The sequence below is a fragment of the Mustela nigripes genome, chromosome 10 (assembly GCF_022355385.1).
Source record: "Mustela nigripes isolate SB6536 chromosome 10, MUSNIG.SB6536, whole genome shotgun sequence".
NCBI lineage: Eukaryota > Metazoa > Chordata > Mammalia > Carnivora > Mustelidae > Mustela > Mustela nigripes.
In genome coordinates, this window is record NC_081566.1 from 30,125,814 (window position 1) to 30,141,690 (window position 15,877).

Genomic DNA, 15,877 nt, shown 5'->3' on the forward strand with positions numbered 1-15,877 from the left:
AAGCGCTCCTTGGATACGAATGCAGCGACAGCAATGAGAGTTTCCCTCCCTTTTCCGGCTGACTATGGCACCCACGCGTCCTGATACAGAGTTCCCGTGCCTCTCCTCCAGCACAGCGCCAGCCAGCCCTGCCAGCCAGCAGCACTCACCTGGGGCTTTGTGGCCGGATCTTACACTATGGCCGCCACACCTGTCATGCCCACACTGTCCCCCTGAAATGCAGAAGGATCCCCATCTCCTTTCCTTCCTTATTTGGCACCTGGATGCAGTGAGCCGTAAGCCCCGCGTGTCCTATCCACGACTCCCTGGACAGGTACCCTTCCTACCACGTGGCTCAAGCCACGTGCCTCTGCCAGGATTCTGGCAGTGAGCCATAAGCCCCGCGTGTCCGATCCACAACTCCCTGGACAGGTACCCTTCCTACCACGTGGCCTAAGCCGCATGCCTCTGCCAGGATTCACGAAAGATAAAAGCAGAACCCTAGCTCCAGCCGACCTCAGGGAGGGAAAGCTATCAGCTCATGACATCAGATCATGCCACCGGGAAGTCCCAAGTCAAGAGATCTAAGATCAGGTCCAGCTGTATCTAGGGACTGAAGAAGGTCCTGCAGACCACGCCTGTTCCACTTGGCCCTCTGTCAGCCTCATCCCAGACAGGACTTAGCCACAACGAGCCCCCGCCAGCTCTGGGTTTATATTCTCCTGCCAGCATCCCTGGCAGAAGACTCGAATCATGCATGTGTGGTCCCCCATGCCCGTCTCTCTGGCGAGGGAGATGAGAGACCTTCTCTGGCCAGATCGGGTCCCACACTTGTCCTGGACTTGGTCCCCTCAACTGCCAGTGGGTTTTCCAACCAGAACCTCATGAGTGAAAGGGGGTCTTCCAAGGAAAGTCAGGGGCATCGTCAGAAGAAGGAGCAGAAAGAAATTAAGAAATTCAAAGTTCCATTACCTTCCCCCGCCATTCTCAGAATCATGTTTTTACGGCATTTTTCATGCCCCAGAGCAAAGACAGCTACATTAAAGCTCAGCATCAACTTGGGGGAGGGGATCTCTCCACTCGGCGGACCCCGAAACGCCTGGACTCCCAGATAGATCAACAATGGAATAGAAGTAGGAACCTGCACTGTCCTGGCTCACACCCTGGACAAGAACACAGGTCTGTTTCCAGGCTTCGGTCCTTATGATAGTGTTATCCCCTTGAGAGTAATTTTACATACATGGAGCTACACTTTGCAATCCTGACTCAGGATTATCATAACCACAGATAACTCAAGGGACTATCGAGGCCACCTAGAATTTGTTTTGCTAGAATCCCACATGAGGGGTTCTGACCGAGCACACAGTAGACCCCAGTTTTTTCTCATCATGCAAGAACCAACCTAACTTGGGCTGTATTGTCTCATCTCTGAGCTTAAGAGGAAGTGATTGGATTTGCTTCCTAAGTCCCGTTTGATACGAACACTTGCCTTGCCTATTAAACAATGGGCTCCAAAAAGCAAATAAGATCGTGTATGTGAATGAACTTTGAAAATTATAAAGTACAATACAAGAGCAAGCTGTTGTTATTATTAAATAACAAACAGTTGTTTATTAAAACACTGAACAGTTACTTTCTAAATATGTACTGTCTTTTGAGCATCCTGGCATTTTCTGGGGCTATGAATATGAGTAAGAAGGTCTCCAGCAGCTCACTTTCTAGCAGTGAGCAGACTCGTGAAGAAGGAATTGGTATACGATGGAACCAGAGGTGCAGGAGCACCCCGGTCTCTTGGGAGCACTCCCCAGGGAGAGAAGGCATGGGAAGAAGCAGCCAAGAATGGGAGTCATCCCGCTGGCTGAAGCACGGGCAGGACTGATGTACTGCCCAAGACACAACAGGATAAAAGACTGAGCATGGACAAGCCCGTGCCAGCTGGAGATTCGTCCAAAACTTCCTAGTGGTTTCCTGGCTTATAGGCTTCGAGCTTGTGCTCCCATCACTATGTTTCTTATGCTTTAATGGACTTGCTGTCACTTTAAATAGCACGGCAGCTCAACGCTCCTTGTTCCCAAACCTTTGCTACCATCCACCATTCACTCCTTACCTCCTTCTTTCTCTTGTTTTTAATCTGTCCTTCCTCTTTCCTCAGAGGACTCTGTGGCCATTTTGCCCAGTCTGCTTTAAGGGGAAGACCCAGTTTTTCTTTGGGTGCAGAACTAAACACCCACCAATGGGCTCCTTTACATTTGGGACTTAACAGCCCACGGCAGCTAAAACTTTCCTAATTGCGCTTATTTACTGAAAAGAAATCAGTGTCGGGGCACCTGGGTGACTCAGTCAGTTAAGTGTCCAACTCTTGATTTTGGCTCAGATCATGATCTCAGGGTTGTGGGATCGAGCCCGCATCAGGCTCTTCATTCAGTCCCCACTGAATCGAGATTCTGCTTGGGATTCTTTCTCTACCCCCTCCCTCTGTTCCTCTTCCTCCTCCTCCTCTTCCTCCTCCTCTCTCTCGCTCTCTCTCAGAAGTCAATCAATCATCTTAAAAAAAAAAAAAAAAAAGAAATCAGTGTCATGGAGATACCTCTCTCCAAGTAGAGCAGAGCAACATCCCACATGAACAGGTGTATTGAACAGCTAACTCCCCAAACAGATGGAAATCCACAGTGTTGATCGAGACTGTTGGTTGAGCACGGTTTCCAGGCTACACAGTGTGAGCCGTGAGCAGAGCTCCAGGGCTCAACCAATCACGTTGTTCCAGCAAAAATTCTCTACATTCCTCCCCAGCCAAGATGTGGATTCTCTGCCTCAGTCTCCCCACCCGCAAAACTGGGACCCAGCCACTGCTTCCACTACAAGCGTCCAGAAGAAGAGAGGGGTATGGATTCCCATCACCTCGCCTGCTACCGCTCCTGACATTTCCGTGGCTCCTTGCTCATGCAGGGGAGACCGTTGAGGTTGGACATGCAGATTCAATAATGAGATGCGGCTGCCATTGGGCTCGAGAGGAAGTGAGGGGCTGCATGACCCAGGGCAGCACCCAGCCCGTGGGGCACTCATCGATGAGCTGACCCGTGCTGTTTGCCCTGATGGTTCATAGGGAGGGTGAGGGGCTGCAGGGGGTAGGTAGGAAGGTGGGTAGAAAGGCAGGATCCAGAGATTGTCTCGGGAACCACAAACAAAGTGAAGGGCATGGCAGCCGTCCAAGGGGCTGGTCTTCATCCCACACGGTAGCTCTGTGGGCCATTCACTCTTCCCTCAACAAGCGGCCATGGAGGGCTGCAAGGATTCTTCTCCATGGGCACAAGGGGACCACCCGGGAAATAGGAAACACTGCCTCCAGGGAGCAGGTGATGTGGCAGGAGAGGCCATGGGAATGTCCCCAGTGGTGAACAAGGGAGACCCCAGGTGAGGCTGTGCAGCCAGCCAACAGGTCAACCCCAGCACGACGGAGAAGGGAAGAGGAGGCAGGATGCCCCCCGGAAGACGAAGTTGAATGCCTGGTATGTGTGAGTGTCTTAAAAGGTTTATATAACTGAGAAGTTTCCATAGTTGAGACAAGCTAGTGATGAGCACTTTCAAAACCTAAGCAAGAAAGACCATGATTAGCTCTCTCCTCAAAACTCCTAAAGAGCCATGTCATGAAGGAGATATATTTGGCTGGGCTGGTGAGCAGGGTTCGCATGGTCATAGCGATGTGAACCCTGACTATGGAAATGGTCAAAATCACCATAAAATGATCTTGGGAGGTTGCAGAGAAGGGAAGCTTGCCTGACGGGACGGGGAAGCCTCATGTTCTTGTCCTCTGTGGAAGGAGGTCAGCACGTAGCAGCAGACACTGAGACATCAAGACACAGCAATACAAGCCCAACACTTAGAGATGGGACAACCTTTGCCAGAAAAGCCAGAGGAGCTAGAAATTGTCACCTCTGAGCTGGGAAAAGTGGAGAGAGGGACAGAGAACTGCCCAGATTTTGCAGCCTGCCAAGGGGATCTTGGACCTCCCCAACCCTGTGCATACGGAGTGTGGAGAAAAATAAGATGTTAGACAAACAAAAACAACCTTCAAAGTCTCAAAGCTCTATTTACCATGAGTTGGTCTTGAGATAAAATATGGAAATCCCGTTAAATCTGAATCTCAGATTAACATCAAATTTTTAAAAAAATTTTAATTTGATTTTTTGGCAAGAAACATTGTATATATTTAAGGTGTACAACGTGATGTTTTGATGTATGTATCCATTGTGGAATGATCTTCACCAAGCTCACTGGCATGTCCACCACATTTTCTGTGTGTATGTGAGAATACCTAGTAAATTTCAGGCATACAAGTCAGAATTATCGACTGTCATCACCTCGCTGTAGTCTGTATTTTTATTTCTGAAAGCTGGCAACCCTCAGCATGAGACTATGCTCTTAGCAGACATCTTGGTCACTATAGTACCGAGGACCCTTTGTAAAAAACTGTAGGAGTAATTTCTTGAAGGTCCCAGAAAGAGTTTATATTATCTTCTGATCAACCAGTTCATTTTTTCCTTCTGGCCCGGACTAGACATTTGTTATGAACATGGCACCTTTCTGATGATGTCTGCCCATGGGTCTAAATCCAACAGAACCACCAGCAAGTCGTAGCTATGACCGGCCGTAGACAAAGAGGAAAACAGCTACATCAACACAACAGGGGAACTTTATTATTTAAAAAAAAAAAAACTATTATAAAAAATACAGAAACTCAATAAACAACAACAGCCAAAGCAATTATCAACCTAATTTTCTAAGCCAGGCCATTCCTGATGGTCTGAAGGTGCATCTCGAGCCCGTGGGCAGCGGCACCTGCGCTCATAGTCACCCCAGCCACTGGCCAGCCCCTTGCCCCCCTTCTCGCTGGAAGGAAGGCTTCCTCCGGCAGGAAGCCCCAGCTGGCCCCTCATTAGGATGTCTGCTTTTGCTTCTTTCCCTCTGTAGGAAGAGAGTGTCTGTCATTGGGGAGATGATATTCTCGGCTGCCGGAGAAGGGGAGTAAATGATCCCTCGCCTGGCATCCCCTGCCGGCTTGTTAGCAGCGCTGACAGCGGCTCGGAAGCAGCAGGGCAAAGGGAGGTGGGGAGGAAGGAGGCATAAAATGACCACATGGAAGCTCACACAGGGTAGAGTCTTATTCAGGGCACTTAGCTTGCCCAGTTCTGCTCCGAAGCTCTAGTCTGGCCTAGCTTCCGGCGTGACAAGGCAAAATGAAGCCTGCTGCCCCACAGTGGTCAGTGGTCAGTGGTCATGGTCAGGTGCCTCCACTCTGTCCTGCTGAAGGGCATCAGGAAGGGAGGAGCCTTTCTGCAGAGCTCCCTCCGAAGGCTACAGGGCATAGTGTAGGGGTTAGAGGGCACTGACTGTGGGCACTGACCTCAGGAGGGCCTAGGGCTCAAATCCTGACTGTGCCATTTACTTAGCTGGCTTTGCCTTGGGCAAGTAGCCTCCTTAAGCCTCTGTCTTCTCCTCTGTAAAATTGGGTATGATGGGTCAATCTTTCCCCAAGTTTACTGTGAGGGCTGGATATAAAATGAATGCTGAATGGTGCTTGGCATGGAGTAAAGGCTCACTGAATGTTCTTACCAACCTGCAAACCCAGCCCTCTGAGCTGTGTGGTCTTCCCTCCCTCTTCCTCTGCCGCTTATCAGCCCCGCAGATGGAGGCTGAACAGTCGGTCTTTGCACATGGTCAGAAGACAGGTGAGATATGTCTACTCTGGAGGGAGTGCTGGTTCCAGACCTCAGAGCAGCAGGGTTCAGTAGGAAGCCTCCATGTGAGAAGAACACAGCTGTGGGATGGCCCCAAGGCAGGTCCCCAGGGCAGCACCTGCCTCTTGGAATACACCTTGACGGTACACAGGGGCTCCCTTACTTTCTGAACCAGCGACTTGCTCACGTGATACAAGTGAGACCTAGTGGCCTGGGCGGCCTCCCAGAGCTCGTGGCAAGAGTTCTTCCAGGGCATCTGCTTGGAGCATCGTGGGGGTGGGCTGAGGGTCAGGAGATGGCTCCCCACTCTAGGGAGCAGCAAGAAAGGACAGGCTTATTCGAGATCCTCTTGGTTACTTAACCACAGGGGTCTGAGGCCATCCCCTTTTGGCTAGGACATTGCATCTTATGGCCAGAACTATAATTTGCCACTCCATTCTGCAGTCGCCTTTTCTGACTTGTTGATAGAATCCCTCACTTTTAGCTGGCACATGCACCCAAAGACCAGTTTGCCCTTTCCCTTGCAGTGAGCTGTGGCCGTGGGGCTAAGTGCTGGTCAATTAGATGAAAGCAGAGTGTTCCGTAGCAATTTCCGTAGCCCTAAAACACAGCTGACTTTGCCACTTTGCCGCCTTCTCTCTTATTCTTGCAGACTAGATGGTAGACGTGACGGCTGGAGGCTAAGCTGCCTTCTTGGGGCAGAAGCCAAATGCTGAAGGAGGAAGAGGTCGGAAGAAGGAGCCTGGAGCCTGGGTTCTCGAGACTCAAATGACCGCATTAGCTCAGAACTACTTCCCTCTGACTTCTTTTATGATGGAGGGAACTATCTTGTTGAAGCCACAGCTTGCTTATCTATTTATGTCTGACATATACATTTGGACCTGATCTTAACATATATGTCTTCTAACTCAGAAAGAATTCCTGTAGCAGACACACACTAGCAGAAAAGACTGTCTGTATGGTAAGAGGACCAAACAGTCGTCACCCCAATCAGAATTTTTTTTTTCTATTTTTCAGTTACTTTGCTATTGTTTTGTTTTTTCCTCTTTTTCTTTTCTTGTCTGTTTCCGTATTTTCTCCCCGCCCCCACCCTTTTTTTGCATGCCCATTCAGAACATTAGACAAAATCTCCCTTGGCTCCCAACGCTTTTCATTCTGATTCTATTTCTGATAGTCCTGCTAGCTGCCTGGAAATAAATGCTTTATGGCTTTGTTTTAATCTTTGAATTGCCTCAACGTGAAATTCTCATAGATTTCAATGTAAATTAAGGGTTTTCTACATCTTCTGTCCCTGTCATGCCGTGACATGCTAGCTTTCTGTGCTCCTGTCCAGCAGCCTGGAGGAAGGACACTCCCTCAGAGGACAGATGTCCCAGCCACTCGGGCTGCATGACTGGACAGCGACACACACCTGCCAGCGTCCCCACCACCTGGTGCACGACGGCCTCCCGGCCCAAGACGTCTACTTCCCTCTGTCATTTGGAGGTTCCGTTGGGTCATTCTGGCATCTGCGACATGTTGTCTACGGCAGCTAATGACCCTAACTCCGCGCCATTACCGTCGTCCTGGTTACTGGCCTGTGTCTTCCGTCTCCAGCCCTGAGAAATCAAGTCAGGCCCAGAGGAATCGGAGCTATTGTCCCACTCGGGTTTTTCCACCCCCTTCTGTGGGAATTCACAGGGACCACGTCTTGGGAAGCCTGATGGCCTCCTGTGTACACATGTGTCTGCATTTCAGCCTCCACATGTCACAGCTTAGGGCCGTGGGGGAGGGGTTTGAGGGCCCTGATGACAGGAAGCACCTATCCGATCCCAAATCCCGCCAACCCGCCTAGACCCACTGGACCAGAAGCTGTGGGGGAGGGGCCGGCAGTGAGAGCAACGCTTCCCTCGATCTTCTTGAGCAAGCCAGCACAGACGGCGCCGAGGCTTTGGAGTTGGCCGACTGGACGAGCCTGTCTTGGGCCAGCGAGTTAACATCTGAGGGCCTCAGTTTCAAGATCTCTCAGATGGAGAGGAAGGTGCAACCATTGGGGAATAGGGTCTCTGACAAGGCGAAAGGGCGCTCAGCCAGGGCTTGGCCCACAGCGTCACCAGCCTAATCACGGTGACAGTGACTTTCTCAAGGCTGAAGAAGACTTTGAACCTCACTCCAGGGCTGCATTTCCCCTAACTCCCTCACTGCCAGGAGCTGTTAGGACAGCAGCCAGCAGGAGACAGGAGGGGGCGAGGAGGGCTGCCACACGGTCCAGCCCCAGCGGCCGACCTCTTGGTCACATTAGTGTCTCAGGTGTGGGCTCATTTTGTCTGGGAAGAGCTTTCCACACAGTAGGCTGGTGGTTCCCCAGCAGGGGATCAGTGGGGTCCTGCCTGGTTCAAGCAGCAATCCCATATTCACGTAATATATTACGTAATATATTCAAGCAAACCAGTTCCCAGGTCAGTCTCCCACAAACCCAAGGGAAGTCATTTGTCCTAAATCATCTCCAGGCTTCTGCTGGGGCCTTTCTGCTGGGGGGCCACCGGGACACCTCCAGGCCTGGCTTAAAGCCCTTTATGGCTTGGTCCCTTTATCCACACACATGCTGAGGCCCCAGTGTGGGATTTTGGGATCAGAAGGTGGGGGTCCCTGGGGAGCCAGGTGGGTCCTTTCCTCCTAGAATAATGCGGAGACTCTGAGTGGACCCACACATGTTCCATCGGCCTGTCCTCTCCTGGCCAGACCTGTCCACAGAATGGACAGTTAGGACTGTTTTGCAGCAAACAGCTGACCTTGAGGATGCTTGGCTGGTGTGAGACCCCCCCACCGAAAACCCCAGATACAGCAAAACACTGGGGGTGGCGGGGAGGGTGTGGATGACATGGATGGGGACTATGTAAAACTCCGAGATGCCAGGAGCATTACGACATGGTTTGCCCTTCATGCCGCGCTGTGAGCTGGGCGTTATCCCGCTCTCTTTACAAACCAGGTGGCATCTCTCAGTCAGGCTCATGGTCGTGCAAGCCCTGTGTTAGGGAGCCAGGGTGGAGACCTGTAACGGTTGAATGGCCCAAACCAGGGCCCTTTACCCTTGACCCAGAGGCTGCTGACAAGAAAGAAGAGAATTAAGATATTCTCTGACCAAAGGTTTGTTTTTTGTTTGTTTGTTTGTTTGTTTGTTTTTCGGAAGGCATTGTCATTCTTGGTTTAGATTTCCCTGTTTTCTCTTGAGATGGGCAGTGCAACCTCACCTCCGGCTTCTTTAAACCTTGAGCCAAAGGCTGACCTACCCTCATGGGGCTCTTCTGACCTCCAGGGCAGAAGCAGGAAAACTTTTGTGTTTTAGGCTTTGCCATCTGCAGTCCATGGGGCAGGTCAGCTCCGTCCATTCAGAACCAGCTGCCACGGGGCAGTGACACCGTGGAGACGAGGTGCACGAGGCCCTTGCCTGCCTGCGTCCCCGCTCTCCTCTGCGCCCCCACAGTGCACACGTGAAGTGTGAGGGTGTGGCCTATAGCCAGATGTCCGCTGAAGCCACATGGAGGCAAGCCTGCATCCCACCCCATCTCTCCAGGGGCGGTGGGCCTGCCCTATTCTGCCGAAGGGGCTTAGCTTATGAATCATCTTCCATCCCGATTCCACACCACATCCTGCCAGACATACAGCCTCACACCCTCCCTTAGCTCCCACGGACACGCGCCCCCAGACGCACACACCCAGCCATCCAGGAATTCTCGTTCAGCCGACTTTCCCATGGGGAAATGGAGGTTGCCTGAAACCATGTAAACTATTTAACATCAGACGTGTGACCTTTATTCTCAAAATTTCTTTGGCTACTTTCTCTTTAAGTTGGAGCCTCCTACCATCTTGCTTGGCTTGCTGTCTTCTGGAACCTTCTGCCTCTTTGTTAGCAAAGCAGTTCAGCCCTAGAATCCACCATTTCTACGCCCAGCAGATGAGCTATCCTATTCCTGGGCCCTGCCAGCTCCTGCCAGGGGAGGGGTGTAACTCAGAACACCATCACCTCGAGACCACCCTCCCCTTTAACATCAAAGGCTGCTCTGCAGTGACACCTGGGGACCTCAGTCGGTGAAGTGTCTGCCTTCCGCTCAGGTCATGATCTCAGGGTCCTGGCATCGAGCCTCACATGGGGCTCCCTGCTCAGTGGAGAACCTGCTTCTCCCTTTGCCTCTATCCCAGTTCATTCTCTCTCTCTCAAATAAATGAATAAAATCTTAAACACACACACACACACACACACTATAGTTTTAGTTTCAAATGACATCTTTTCTCCGTGGTGTAAGTTATAAACCACTCTGTCTGCCAAGACATGTTTTACTCTGAGCAAATGAACTGAACTCTAACAGTATCAGGAGCGGGGACCGGTTGCATGCATCCCAGGACAGGGAAGTAGGAAACTTGGAAGGTAGTTTCCAAGGGCGACCACGACTGCCCAGGATGGTCTGTGTTTCTCTAGCTCGGCCTCTCGCCCCGTGCATCTCTGTCCCACACGGGGCTCCAGCGAGAGATGCACTCTTAGTGTCCGGGCCGCGTACTGACTCCTGGAGCCTAACCTCACGGGGCGTGGGAGGCACGTGCTAAAGCAGGGGTGCGGTGCTCCCCTCAAGAACTAACAATGTCTGCTCTGCTGTGTTTCCAGCCAAGAGCACAGGATCACTAAGCAGAACGTCTGAAAATGTGTAAGAGGAAAATTATAAGGATGCCTAAACTTGTCTGTTAGACACCTCTCTCTTTTCTTTTTTTTTTAAAGATTTATTTATTTATTTTAGAGAGAGAGAGCAGGTGTGAGCAGGGGAGAGGGGCAGAGGGAGATTCTCAAGCAGACTCTCCTGAGCATGGAACCTGACGTGGGGCTCTATCCCACGACCCTGAGATCATGACCTGGACTGAAAACAAGTCAGCTGCTTAATCAGCCGAGCCATGAGGTGCCGCAGCACTGTCCTGGCTCTGGCTAAGGCAGTGTTTTCTAAGCTACAGATACACTCATACTGAACCCCCACCTCCTACTACAGCTGGCCTCCCATAGACCCATCCTTTCACAATAGCCCCGCAAACCGCCAGTGAGGCTGTTTCTCAGACGCACCCATAGTGGTTTGTGCCAGAGCTGGGATGTGAGATCAGTGCTTACTACTTCAAACCTCCATGGTGGGGGCCTTGAGGTCTCTTGATTGTGTGGGTCTCCTGCATACCCAGACCTGTCTGTTCTGAAGAAGCACAGCCCTTCCCCCACCTGCCTAGGCAGAAACCGGTCCTGTGAGGACCCCCAGTCTCTTTGGACTCCCAGGGGAGCAGGGGGCATTTCCAAGGGGCTCCCCACCAGGGCTCCTGGCCCCTCTGAAGCCACGCCCTCCAGAAGGATGCTGACACCAAGGACACCCCCACAGAATTTCCCTGAGGAAGCCAGATGTCCCAAGGTCCCAGATGGGCCTCCCTGGCCCTCAGATGGGGGCCTGGGAGCTAAGTAGAGGAACAACGCCCTGTCCAACTTGGGCCGCACTGTTTCTTGGCCCCAAAGAGATGCTGATGGTTCCCAACATTGACAACGACCGTTGGCAACGCTGATCTTCCGGCTTCTGGCCCGAGCCTCCCCCAGCTCGCCGGCTCTGGCCTTGGAGCACTTGCTGGCTGCTGGTGTGCAGCACCCGGGCCACAGGAAGGCGCAGATGACACTTTTCAACTCACAGCCCCTGAGTCGCAAATGCACAAAGAGGGTTCCAAAGTTGGGATCCAAGAAATAGATAAAAACATCGAGTGCGCATGAGGAAGCCACGTAGCCCCCCAACCCCCTCTCCTCCCGCAGCTCTGTCTCTGGATCCTCTGGCCTCCTTTGGCAGAAACAAGCAAACAAAGAAATATTAAAATCCCCCCTGTGTATTAGAGCACGCAATTCAATACCAGGGCGGAGGCAGAATCCCACACAGCAGAGGAGTCATTTGCAAAATAATGAAGAAGAAAACTGCAGAGAGCTTTAAATAAGGCAATGCCAGCGAATGTGGCTGCAGACCCTTTCTTATTAAATATCCCCCTTCTCCTACCCTTGGGAATCAGGATAACTCAGAATCCTAACTGAGCAATAAGCTAGTTCATATATTTCCATACAATTTTACATCGTTACACTTATTTTATGAAAGCATTTTAATATTGCCGTGAGAAACATCCATAATTGCTTTTAACAAGCATTTTTAAAGAAATGGTTTTTACTTAAAAATCAGCTTTTGGGGCACCTGGGTGGCTCACTTGGTGAAGCATCTGCCTTCCACTCAGGTCATGATCTCAGGGTCCTGGGATCAAGTCCCCCATAGGGCTCCCTGCTCAGCCGAGAGTCTTCTCTCTCTGCCTGCTGCTCTGCCTGCTTGTTCTCTCTCTCTCTCTCCCTCTCAAATAAACAAATAAAATATTTCAAAAATGCTTTTTTAAATTTTTTAAAAAGAGCTTTTATTCTAAGCGGAAGCTATAGATTAGAAGTTTTCAAAAAGCAGTCTATAGTGGCTAAGTAAGCAAATTTTATCTGCGAGCTGGGGGCTCCTACAGAAGAAAGGAAATTTAACGTTTGGGTGCAATGCCGGCGTGGCGGCTACTGGGACCAGCCTGCGCTCTGCAGCGGTGCCCTCCTCCCAGGGCCCGCAGGCCCTACGCACCCCTTAGAGAGACCCCCGTGGACCAAATCAAGCCCCACTCTGGGGATGTGAGTGGGCCCAACTGGCCCTGACCAGGGAGCCCAAGCCATGCCACCCTCAGGCCCAGGATCCTGCCTTTCCCTACCTGACCCCACCCTGACGGCCGTCTGCAGCCCTGGAAACACGCCAGGCCTGCCTCCAGGTCCCATTTCAGTGTCTCTCGTGGTCTTCCGTGGGACTGTGGCTCACCGTCCGGCACCCTGTGCTCTACCTAACAAAGGTTAACAGGGTCATGGTTCCTATGCTCCAAGCTCTTCCACGGAAGCCTCTTGCCCCTTTGAACAGGCCCAAGGGACCGCACTTCCGGAATCTTCCTCCTGTGAATCCACTAGCGTTCAGAAGGATTCTGACATTCAAGGAAGCGGCTCACGGGTCCGAGCTTCAGTTCTGGGTCCCGCAAGGGTTTTTCTCCCTCTAGAAAGTTTCTCGGTCATGCTGCGCAGGACTGACTCTGGAAATAACACCCATGTTGCCAAAGTAAATGTTTCACTGTGTCTCTGTTTTTCCTTCTCTAAACGTGGATATTTTTATTTCAGAAATATTCCCTGCTCACTTAAACACTTGGAAATGCAAAAGGTAAGAGAACATAAGTCACAGATTGTTTTCACAAACACGGTGCTGGGTAACACGTCAGTGGTTTTCCTTCTGGGCTTTTCTGCAGGTACGTGGAACTGTCTCACTTACAAAACCATAGACACACCACAAAGGCAGATTCTCGCTCAGCCTCTCGCTGTCAGCGTTTTTCCACAACGTTACCTTCATTAACATTCATCTTAACCGTAAGTTACTCCAGAGAGCAGAAGCAGCCTAATTTATGTAGCTGGTCCCTTCTGAGGGCCATCAGGGTGTTTCTGACTGTAAATAACCCACGTCAGCTCCTTTGTGCAGTTGTAAACAGGGGAACTAAAACTTAGACATTCATTTGCTCTGATACAGAGCCCAGCCAGCGCTGACCCTGCTCAACCCCTTCCCTCCTCCCCTCATTCTGGTACTGTATTATCTCAAAGGACATGTGTGTCCTGCCAATTCTGTCTTTTTCCCTTGGGGGCGAGAAATGTCTGTTTTAGGGATCTGCTTAGGTCTGAGTGTGTGACTGAGGCTTGGACCTGCTCTTGCCTTTAAAGTTCAGATTGCCAAGGCTAGTCTTTCCCTATCTTCCAAGCTTAGAAGGCTGGTAAATCTCTCTTACTTTTTTTCTGTTTTTTTCCATGCTTTGAATGATTTTAGATTTGCCTCCTTATTCCATCAAGCATTTAGCTTTGCATGAAGAATCAGGTGTGGAACTTAGGATACAGAGTGAAGATGAACTAATTTCTCTCGAAGTCCCAACCCTGTAACCTAGTTCTGTGTATTGCAGAAAATCTCTTTCCTAATCAGAGAGTAGTTCCTTCATCTAGAATACAAAGTGTTCCTTGGCTTCCTCTTACGCTTCCATACACCCATCCAGCAAGTATTACTTCAGTGTCTGCCGTGTGCCCGTCTCTGTGCTGGGTTCTAGGGGGCCCCGGGGTAGATGACAGCCAGTTACCACATGGGTAAGCAAACCAACCCTCGCTGAGTTATAGCGCATGACACAGCCAGGGAGAGCCCAGAACACCGTGATAGCTCATTGCAAGAGCAGACAATCCGTTCCCTCAGCTCTCTGAATTTTCATAACTAATAATTTACTATCCCCTCCCTAACTCACTGCTACTCCTGCCTGTTTATTCTGCCAGGTGGGAGTAAGAACGCTTTTTTCCCCCCACTTAGGAATATATCACATAGTATGATTGCTTTAAATAACATGAAATAGAGTGATTAAATTGTAAAGAATTGACATTCTGATGTTCCAAGACAATTCTATTCAAGTGTTCTTTTCGAATTCTTAGGAACTATTTGTAGTTTTATAGCTTTCTCCAAATGCATTGTTCAGTTCCCCCAGTGGCGTGTTTGTGGGCAGCTGTGTTCCCCCTGAGACCACAATGCCCTATATGCATGTTTGTGGGCATTTCATATTTTTTCTGCTATTGTAATCAGGATCCTAGGTTTTTTCATGTTTTCGAACTTGTTTTTAATGTCATAAAGGCAAACTATTAATTTTTATGTATTTACTTTTATGTAAGTTACATATTAATTTTTATGTATGTATTCATCTGCTCTGCTGAGCTCATTAATTCCCATCCCCCCCCCAATTTACCCATTTCAGTTTTCTACAGATGCATTCCAGTCTGCAGACAATAGGCTTGTTCTCTTTCTTCCCAATATTTAAGACTTCCTGTTTCTCTGTCCTATTTGTATCAAATTTGCCAGACTGTCCAGAAAAATAAATAAAAGTAATGGTGATTATGGGCTTCCTTAATTTGTGTCTGGTTTGGTGAAAAGTTCATCAAAATTTCACGGTTTCATAGGCTACTTTTTAATCAGGTTAAGAAAGTATCCCTCTAGTACTAATTTTTAAAAGAGCTTTTATTAGGAACAGGTGTTAGATTCTTTATTTCTGCAATCTGTTGTAATTTTTTTTTCCTAGTGACTATTTGTGCAAGATAATGATTTCTTTAGATTCCTGGCAGCTGCACGGGTCACACTTGACAGTGTCATTGCCTGAGGTCTCTCTAGAGACGGCCGTGGCGTCCTTAGGTACTTTGGCAATTCTGGAAAGGGCTTAACCTTGGAGTCATCCCCCCTTGGAAGGGCAGAGATGGCTCTGTGGACTCAAGTGGAAGACACTCTAGGCTCCAGACGAAGAGATCCAAGTCCCAGCAGACACCCAAGTGAGGACTGCCACGGAACGTTGTGCAATCTTGGGGGACACACATTTCCAGGGAGAATGATGAATGGATCTGGGAATGGAAGGGGAAATGCATTTTTCAGTGTCACGGAGTGGCAGCCAATTTGGGGGCACGTCCTCCTTCTGCTCTGCAATGTTCCTGGACCTTTGTGTGGTTTGATTGAGGTCTGGTCGGTTTGGCTGGAGGACGTGGCAAACATCAGCGAAATATGAAATTAACCTTGACCAGAACATTTGGGTCTGGTGTCTGGTCGGCGTGGAGCGGGCCTTCTGTGCAACATCTTCTTGCCCAGTCTTGGAGGCTTCTGGTAGCTGCATTCAACAGCCCTGGCTTACTCAGCTGCCCATCTCGTGGGCAATCACTCAACAAATATTTACTGAGCACTGCTAATGTGCCCTGCATTATGCCAGAGTATTTTGAAATGTAGGTTTTATTGTTTTCTGGTGAGGCCAACAGATCAGGCAGAGACTGTCGTGGACATGATCATCTGCTCCTAGTGGTCCCCAGGAGGAGGGAGCATGGTTCTGTGCAGGGCCCCACAGGGCATACCAGGGCCAGTCCGCGGGCAGAGAGGGCAGGAAACATGGGCAGAGAGCCTGTGATTCCTGTGGAAAGAAGCAGACTGGGGATTGGCTACTTGGAATGATTGCAGAGGACTTGGGGTGGGGGACCAGGGCCAGTGGACAGTGACCCGAAGTGTGCGAGCCCCATGAGAGCC